Source organism: Pinus tabuliformis, chromosome 5_2 (genome assembly GCF_031772625.1).
Source record: "Pinus tabuliformis cultivar Carrire ecotype Pingquan chromosome 5_2, CPIR1, whole genome shotgun sequence".
Classification (NCBI taxonomy): Eukaryota; Viridiplantae; Streptophyta; class Pinopsida; order Pinales; family Pinaceae; genus Pinus; species Pinus tabuliformis.
This window is the reverse complement of record NC_142306.1, coordinates 136,639,967-136,650,349: the sequence shown is the minus strand read 5'-3', so window position 1 is coordinate 136,650,349 and position 10,383 is coordinate 136,639,967. Positions and strand designations below refer to the sequence as shown.

Sequence of the window (10,383 nt, the reverse complement as noted above, 5' to 3'; positions counted from 1 at the left end):
TGCAGGTGTTCAGATTGATCCAGAAAAGGTAAAAGCAATACAGACTTTGTCTGTCCCCAGATCAAAGAAGGATATTCAGTCCTTTCTGGGCAAAATTAATTTTGTCAGGAGGTTTATACCAAATTTTTCATAACTAGTGAAGCATATTACCTCCATGTTGAGAAAAGGGTCAGAGGTAAGATGTACTGATGCAGTAAGAAAACCATTTGATTCCATTAACTAAGCTATAATGGAGGCTCCCACATTAATAAGTCCAGATTATAGCAAGGAGTTTCATGTATTCTCATTTTCCTCTGAAGAAACCATTGCAACAGTTTTATTGCAGCAAGATGAAGAAGTTTCAGAACATCCAGTAGCATTTTTCAGCAAAATCTTGAGGGATGCTAAACTGAGGTATGATATTATTGAGAAACATGCATATGCTCTTATCAAATCCTTAAAATCTTTTAGAGTTTATATCTTGCATTCAAAGATAGCTGCATATGTACCCTCTGCTGCAATTAAAGATGTCTTGACACAACCTCATGTCGATGGAAAAAGGGCAAAGTGGATTGCAAAGATGATAGAATTTAATATAGAACTGAAGCCCACCAAATTGGTCAAAGGTCAGGGGCTTGCCAAGTTATTGGCTAAAGAAAATTGCAAGTCTTTATATATTGATTTCTTGTGCACAATTGCAGAAAATGATCAAGCAGAAAAAGAGGAAGCAACTGAAACAGAGAGGAAGCAGTCAGTGGCCGTGAATCTAGCTTCTTTTTATTCTGCAATAATTAATTTCTTTCTGAAGTTAGAAATCCCTTCAGGCTTAAGCACAATTCAAGCTAGAACTTTAAAACTTAGAGCAGCTAAATATTGCATTAATCGAAATCTGCTCTACCAGAGGGATCCATCTAGAGTGATTTTAAGGTGTTTGGACAAACAAAAGTCAATTGAAATGATGCAGCAATTTCATTCGAACATGACAATTGGAGGGCATCATCATTGGAAAACTACAGCCCATAAAATTCTCAGAGCAGGGTACTATTGGCCCACTTTATTTTCTGATGTATTTTATTTTGTTAAATCTTGTGATAGGTGCCAAAGATTTGAAGGAAAGCAACAATTCAAATCCCTACCCCTAAAACCAATACTTGCAAAAGGAACTTTTCAACAGTGGGGTTTGGATTTTATTGGTGAAATCAATCCACATTCTAGTGGCCAGCATAGATGGATATTAGTAGCCACTAATTATTTCACCAAGTGGATTGAAGCAATTCCTACTAGGAAGGCTGATCATAATGTGGTCATGAAGTTTTTGACAAAGAATATCTTTAGAAGATTTGGTTGTCCACAAAAATTAATAACAGATAATTCAACATCCTTCAGGGAAAAAGCGCTGGTGGAAATGAGTGATTCTATGGGTTTTAAACTTGTTCATTCCACCTCATATTATCCACAAGGAAATGGTCTGGAAAAATCCTCTAATAAAAGTCTGATCATGATAATTAAAAAACTATTAGAGGACAATAAAAAGAATTGGGATTCAAAGCTCAAGTATACACTGTGGGCTGATAGAGTGACCATTAAGAAATCCACAGGGAATTCTCCTTTCCCAATTTCCAATTCAGCTAACTCTATCTCCAATTTCCAATTCAGCTAACTCTCCCTATGGCAAAGTTCCTTCAAGAAGAGCAGAATGAGGAAGAAGAAATGGCAAAGAGGATCACTGATTTAGCAGAGGTACATCAGATTAGAGAACAGCTGGTTGAAAAGGTTGTAGCACATCAGAAGAAGATCAAGGAAACCTTTGAAAAAAAGGAAAAAATAGATCATTTTCATATTGGTGACTTGGTTTTGAAATGGGATGCACTGAAGGAAATGAAAGGCAATCATAGGAAATTTGATGCTTTCTGGATAGGGCCTTTCATCATTTCACAGATTCAAGGGAACAACACCTTCATACTGAAAAGCATGGAAGGAGAGGTAGTTTTTGATGGCCCAGTTAATTGGCAGTTTTTGAAAGTTTATGTGATGTAAGGTCTTTGGCCTTAAAAGTTATAAATATTGTGTTTTTATCAGTTTTAGTATAGGTGTAGTAGACTCCATGCCCAATGGAACACTAGGAATTTTGGCCAATTTGTTTTCAACTGGAAGGCATTGATTTACAGGATCTTGAGACCTCACAGGGAGGATCTCATCCCCAGAAAGAGCCAGTGTTAGTTCTGCTATTTTCTTTGACACTTGATGGATTACAATAGGTGTTGAGCAGTGCTAGTTTAGTTGTATAAGGCTGGCAGCAATTCTTTTGTGCTTTCTCCTTCATTTTCCCTTTTCTACTTATAACTCTCACTACCTTGTTTTACACCCACATTTGGCATAAAACCCTTGTTTACTTAAGCTCCCAGGTGGTTTTTGTTTATAACTTTATAAAACCCCTTAAACCCTTTTCCCTCGGATCCCGGGTGCAAGGTCTAAACCCACAACAATGTATGCATTTAACCGCGTGTGTGGTTTCCCCGCCGTTCCATCCGCCACACGACGTTTTATTACTTGATCACACCCCATGGTACAAGAACCACCCTTCCCCCGTGAGCGGTGCAGGGAAACTGCTTACCACCTCCATACCCTTCTCCTGTGCGCTATCTCCCACGCATCTTCTGCTCCCGTCAGCCACTGGATCATTCTCGCCGCAATCCAACGACCATCGTTCATCTATTCACGCTTTCTCCTGATAGCCCGCATACTTCGATCTCCGCCATCCATTTTGTCATCCAACGATTAATATTCATGCCCAGTCCATCGGACATTGTCAATGTAGTTTTCGTGTTTTGAGCCTATCCTATGTACGTGAAGAAGGAAGGAGGACATGATTCAACAATCTGCACATTGAATCGCCAACAACCACAATTAAAGAGCAGTGTACCTTTGAAGGACAAGAAGGACAACCTTGAGCAGATAAACATGGCTTTTCACCTGTTTGTGGAGTACAAGAGAGCAGCAGAAAGGTCAATTTGTCCATTAAAGTAGTCAAATTGTACCAGAGACCATATCTAATTGTAAATGAGGTTGGTGGTCAGTTATGACCCCTCCACGCATAGGTCAGCAAAGCTATTTTTGTAAAAAAACTCCATATATACCCAAAAACAAGATGTAATCAAGTTGATGAATGTTATTTTGTTGTAAGCTTCAACTTCTGGAGACTGTAACTATTGTGATAACTGCAGCGTCTGGTCTTCATTTTCAGCTAATGCAAGCTTCTTTTGTTGTTAATTTCTCACTTTCAACTTCTTCTTCTTTGTTCCAGGCTGTGCCTATTATGCACTTTTTTCATTTGCTCTTGATGTTTAGCATTAGAGGGGCTGTCATCCCACCTCTTTGTTAGAATCTAGTTAGTATTATTGAATATGTATGCAGGCTTCTATTGTTTTAATTCCAGAGAGTTGTCATCCTATCTGTGCATTAGGAAATAGATTTACATACCTCTTTACTGGTTGCAGGTGGCCATCACAGGGTCCTGTGCATCTGCTAGTGTGATCAGTATTCTTCATCTTCACATTTTTTTTAACTGTGAGTAATTGGTGGTCTAAAGCCTTGTCGTCTGGGGGTGTTCACCCATATCTAGGGTTAAGCACAGTAGAAGTGGTTATCTGGCTTGAATATGCAGCAATTCTTTCATTCATCCACCATGTTTCCAACATTTTGTTGAGTTGGTAATGATCCCATGCATCTCTGATATACAACCAAGGAGAGTCTCTTGGGGTGATAACAAGTACCATTCATTGTAACAGGATTTTTATGCCTAGAAAGGAGGATAATATTCCAACAAAATGGCTAACACTCAAATATCAAGCATCTAAGGCTCAATTTGTTTCAATTCATACATGTCACTACTGAAACTTGTTTTCTTTAACTACCTACACATTGAATCAATTTTTGACAATCTACTCATGTTCCAAATTTATTAAGATGTTAGATAAACATTTTTTATCAGCATAGCATACTGAATTTTACATTTATGGGAACTATAGGTCCAATGGAAGAGAAAAATTGGTGTCAAATAAACCTTCCTGGAGTGGCAGTATTGACTTTGTTTTTCGCTGCCAGTCATTACTGTCTTCCATCATTTTTACATACCATGCTGAAACTGAAGGTTGCTATAATAAACAATTACAGTTCTAAGCATTCAACACTTCGTGGGCTGCTGAGCTTCCATGCATTTCCTCAAATAAAGTATGTACTACTTGGGAGGTTGATTGTGTCTCCTCTTTATGAGTATTGTAGATCCTCAGAGAGCTTGGAAAAGTTGTCTATATGCCTATCTGAGGGTTTGTGGAATATGACTTTATTGGATAAGGGACATGACTTTCCAAAGTCTCAAAAATTTCAAGAAATTAACTTTGACCACTGCAGTGATTTGGAGGAAATGCCTGGAAACACATGCAATTTAACTTACCTCCAGAAGTTATCTGTCACTAATTGTCATCTTATCCAAAAGTTACCTAATCATTTTGCGAGGTTAAGGTCACTTAGGGTGTTGAGATTGTCTGCATATGCCCAAGTTTTTCAATGCTTCCTCCTTCCATTTGTGCACTTCAGCAACTCGAATTTCTTGATATTTCATTATGCAGGTCATTGAAGGACCTTCCCATGGAATTTGATCAGCTATCAAACTTGAACATTTTGGATATGAGGGAGTGCTCTGGACTGAAGAAGCTACCTAAAGCATTAGCCAAACTAAGATCTCTCAGATGTGTAATCAGGGACGAGAGCATTGAATGACAGTGGCTGGCTATCAAAGCCTCTACCATGCCTAATCTCATAGTTGAGGTCATCGAAGAACGATTTAATTTGGATTTGCTTTATGATTGAAAAAGTTCATGATGCCTCATCTTGGCTACTTCAACACTTTAATTCAGTAACTTATGCTGGTGAATTGCCTAAATTTGAACAGAACAGAGGATTGCTTCTAAGATTGTATTTGATGTACAGGTATTACGTTCTTAGAATTTACGGTTGTTGTGGTAGCCAAGGATGTTCCATGTTTTCTCAATTAAATTGTTTGTACATTACTGTATATATTCATACATTTTGAGCGCATGATGTCTTTTGAGAATAAATTGGTAGTTACTGGTTTGAACTCCAATATTTTGGTGTCTTATAATAACAAACAAGTACTTAGTCTTAACAAATCAATAGCTTGTTGGAAAACTATGCTTTATTTGAAAAAGCTGATGATCTAATCTTATGAATGCAAAGGGTCATGGCCACTCTTAACTGTGATTGAATTTCTAATAATTCTACAGATTACTTATATAAAACATATTATTACATGCTACAAATCACTTATATAAAGCATATTAATAGATCAGAGGTGATAAAATCCCTCAGAAAAAGCTAAAGTCATCTCCATCAGATCTCTATTAAATAAATCAATAACCAAAAAAGACTACTCTGTTGCCTCAGTCGTAGCTGCTTCAACTAGTCCAAGATCTGCAAATTCCATTTGGGTATGCTTTTTCTTCTCTAAGTTGTGTTAACCATGTAACTAAGTTTTCTTTTGAGGGTTCATGGTTCTATCAAACTTACAAACAACTCCATGTGGGTTCCACCGGATCTCTGTTAAAGAAATCAATAACCAAATAAAGACTACTCTGTTGTTCCAGCCATAACTGTTTCAAGTGGTCCAAGATCTACATAGATTTAGGGTTTTGGGTTTCCTGGTTTGATTTAAGTTTGCGTGGAAATTTTATTTTTTACACTTAAATTTATTGGGTGGATTTCTGAATCCCACATGAAGCAAAGTCTTTTGTCTTTGATGTCTATTCGTCTTCCGAATTTAGGGAAAATCTCTATTTCTCTGTCATCCTATAGCCCTGCAAGGGTTTCTGTTCATTAAATTCAAATTAGAAGAGGAACCTAATTTGGAATTGTGGGGTAAGGCTTTCCTTTCCTATTGGAGGTGGAGAAATGCCTAGTGTAGAATATGACACCTATGATAAAAACAGGGAGCCCTTTGTGGAACTGGATCCCACTGGTAGGTATGATCACTATGAAGATGTGTTGGGCCGTGGTGCTATGAAGAAGGTATACTGAGCTTTTGATCAAGAAGAGGGTATTGAGGTTGCTTGGAACAAGGTGCCTCTGCAAAACCTAGATGATGCTTCCATACAAAGGATCTATGCAGAAGTCTGTCTGTTGAAATCTCTCGGGAATGAAAACATAATTATGCTCTACAATGCATGGCTGGATAGAACGCCAAGTCATGTGAATTTCATTACTAAGGTCTGTACCTCGGGTACTCTGAGAGAGTATCGCCAGAAGCACCATCATGTCTCAACGAAGGCTTTGAAGGATTGGTCACTTCAGATACTAGAGGGTTGCATTATATTCATAATCATGAGCCTTGTGTAATTCATAGACATTTGAGTTACAATAATATTTTTGTGAATGGCAATCGTGGCATTCTAAAGATTGGGGATCTGGGTCTTGCCACTACCCTGAGAAATGTTCATGCTGCGCACTCTACCCTCGGTACTCCGGAATTCATGGCTCCAGAATTATATGAGGAGGATTATAAAAATATCTATTTCTCTATCATCCTATAGCCCTGTAAGGGTTTCTGTTCATTAAATTCAAATTAGAAGAGAAACCTAATTTGGAATTCTGCGGTAAGGCTTTCCTTTCCTATAGGAGGTGGAGAAATGCCTAGTGTAGAATATAACACCTGTGATAAAGATAGGGAGCCCTTTGTGGAACTAGATCCCACTGGTAGGTATGGTCGCTATGAAGATGTGTTGGGTCGTGGTGTTATGAATAAGGTATACCGAGCTTTTGATCAAGAAGAGGGTATTGAGGTTGCTTGGAACAAGGTTCCTCTGCAAAACCTAGATGATTCTTCCACATAGACGATCTATGCAGAGTCGTAATATACTAAATCTCACAAGCTACCCTGGGTAAGGAACTTGTTTAGATTTGCTACCTTTCATAAACCTTTTGATTGTTTTGCTCTGTTCATACTTATATTTGTACTTAATTTATTATGCTTGTGGCATCCTTTGATAGAGCATGAACTTTGAAAAAAAATTGAGGCAAAAAAATATGAGAAAAATTAACTATACCCGCAATTTTAGGCTTAATTTTTTTTACATGATTTATTAGAAATTAGGAACGTAGGATCAACGTGTTAACCAATAGAAATAAGAGGCTTTCGGGTTCACTCCTCTTAGTTAATATAAGTTTTTGATGTGTCAGGTGTCGGGCCATCTCATTTGGCTATGCCTCTGAGCTCTCTTTTTCCCAACATGATGTGATGCAAGATTTAGCCTTCCGTCTGGCCAACTAGGATAGTACCATTCATTGTAAGAGGCTTTTTATGCCTATAAAGGAGGATAATATTCCCACAAAATGGCTAACACTCAAAGATCAAGCATCTAGGGCTCAATTTGTTTCAATTCATACAGGTCACTACTAAAACTTGTTTTCTTTAACTGCCTACACATTGAATCATTTTTTGATCAATCTACTTATGTTCCAAATTTATTAAAATGCTAGATAAACATTTTTTACCAGCATAACATACTGAATTTTACATTTATGGGAACTATAGGTCCAATGGAAGAGCAAAATTGGTGTCAAATAAACTTTCCTGAGGTGGAAGTATTGACTTTAGTTTTCACTGCTAGTCGTTACTGTCTTCCAAGATTTTTACATACCATGCCAAAACTAAAGGTTGCTATAATATACAATTACAGTTCTAAGCGTTCAACACTTCATGGGCTGTTGAGCTTCCCTAAATTTCCTCAAATAAAGTCTGTACTACTTGGGAGGTTGATTGTGTCTCCTCTTTATGAGTATTGTGGATCCTCAGAGAGCTTGGAAAAGTTGTCTGTATGCCAATGTGAGGGTTTGGGGAAGATGACTTTATTGGATAAGGGACATAACTTTCCAAAGTCTCCAAAATTTCAAGAAATTTACTTTGACCATTGCAGTGATTTGGAGGAACTGCCTGGAAAGATATGCAATTTAACGTACCTCCAGAAGTTATCTGTCACTAATTGTCATCTTATCCAAAAGTTACCTGATCACATTCGGAGGTTAAGGTCACTTAGGGTGCTGAGATTGTCCGCATATGCCCAAGTTTGTCAATGCTTCTTCCTTCCATTTTTGCACTTCAGCAACTCGAATTTCTTGATATTTCATTATGCAGGTCCTTGAAGGACCTTCCCATGGAATTTGATTAGTTATCAAACTTAAAGATTCTGGATATGAGGGAGTGCTCTGGGCTGAAGAAGTTGCCGAAAGCATTAGCCAAACTAAGATCTCTCAGATGTGTAATCTATGATGAGAGCACTGAACAACAATGGCTAGTTATCAAAGCCTCTACCATGCCTAATCTCATAGTTGAGGTCATTGAAGAACGTTTTAATTTGGATTGGCTTGATGATTGAAAAATTTCATGATGCCTCATCTTGGCTACTTCAATGCCTTTAATTCAGTAACTTATGCTAGTGAATTGCCTAAATTTGAACAGAACAGAGGATTGCTTCTAAGATTGTATTTGATGTACAGGTATTACGTTCTTAGAATTTAGGGTTGTTGTGGTAGCCAAGGATGTTCCATGTTTTCTCAATTAACTTGTTTGTACATTACTGTATATATTCATACATTTTGAGTGCATGAAGTCTTTTGAGAATAAATTGGTAGTTACTGGTTTGAACTTCAATATTTTGGTGTCTTATAATAACAAACAAGTACTTAGTCTTAACAAATCAGTAACTTGTTGGCGAACTATGCTTTATTTGAAAAAGCTGATGATCTAATCTTATGAATGCAAATGGTCATGGCCACTGTTAACTGTGATTGAATTTCTAATAATGCTACAAATTACTTATATAAAACATATTATTAGATGCTACAAATCACTTATATAAAACATATTAATAGATCAGAGGTGACAAAATCCCTCAGAAAAAGATGAACTCCTCTCCATCGGATCTCTGTTAAATAAATCAATAATCAAATAAAGACTACTTTGTTGCCTGAACCGTAACTGCTTCAACTGGTCCAAGATCTGCAAATTCCATTGGGGTATGCTTTTTCTACTCAAAGTTGTGTTAACCATGTGACTAAGTTTTCTTTTGAGGGTTCATGGTTCTATCAAACTCACAAACAACTCCATGTGGGTTCCATCGGATCTCTGTTAAAGAAATCAATAACCAAATAAAGACTAGTTTGTTGTTCGAACCATAACTGCTTCAAGTGGTCCAAGATATGAAAATTCCATTTGGCTATGCTTTTTCTTCTCTAAGTTGTATTAACCATGCAACTAAGTTTTTTTTTTAGGGTTCATGGTTCTATCAAACTCAGAAACAACTCCATGCGGGTTGCCTTGTGTGTTATTGGCGCCCCCCTTTTGTTGCGAGGAGCGCAGCAAGTGGGGTGGCAGCCCCCCTTTGGGGTATCGAACACCTGTATGGGATCTAGGGTAGCAGCTCAAGAATTTTTTTTGGACCCCATACTAGGTGGGCAAACCTACCTATGGTTTTGTGCATCAGGGTTTACGATTTCAGTCATTGAGGTCTCAATGTCCGGGGGAAAAGTGTGTGAATGGTGAAATATCATTGAATTTGTGTCAATTTATTAGGCTAGAGTAATGCATATTAAAATTGAGAAATCTTTGCTTTTCCTTTGTCTTCTTTAGTGTGTTAATATTTAGGCATTATAACAATTGTTCTAGTTTTCGGATCTAACCCTATATGACATGAATAAAATAATACATGTTACATGATGTCTCAATGTTTGATAATTTTCATGACATGATATAACATGAACAGAATATAATAATGTGTATTACATGATGGCTAATGTATCTTAGTTCAGCCTGCATTACCTTGTCACCAGGATTGTAATTCTCCATTCTAAAGTTATACAACAACTTTGTCGTTATAGAGTTGGATGGGGAAATAATGATTTTGTGCTTCCCTTGCAAACTTGAATCCCTTGCACTAGACCTATCAAACCCCACATTGTCAAGTAGAGGGTTGCAGGAGCTCACTTGTGCAAAAAACGAAACCAACACCGCAAACACAAGTGAAGTTCACTCCAAAATTGCACTGAAATGGCTTGTGATTAAGGGGAAATCTCATGCAGGAAATCCACAAAATCCAAAAACTAGAACAGTTTGAGGAGATAACAATTTCAATATATATAAAAGAATAAATCAAATAAGATAGAACAAACCCTAACCCTTTGTGATCTCATTTGCATGTTTTTTAATCATAAAACAAACACTAACAATTATAATTATGTTTTCTTTATCAAGGTAGAAAAATATTTCTATTAACGTAACATAACATAGTAAATGATAAATCTTAAATACCATCATCATCTGTACACTGATCAATC

The 10,383-nt window shown here is 37.2% G+C and overlaps 1 pseudogene; it reads left to right on the top strand.

Annotated features, from left to right (window-relative positions):
- Nucleotides 1–5,946: 5,946 nt before the first annotated feature.
- On the top strand, nt 5,947–6,584 carry LOC149157883 (putative serine/threonine-protein kinase WNK11 pseudogene; annotated as a pseudogene).
- The last annotated feature ends 3,799 nt before the right edge of the window (nt 6,585–10,383 follow it).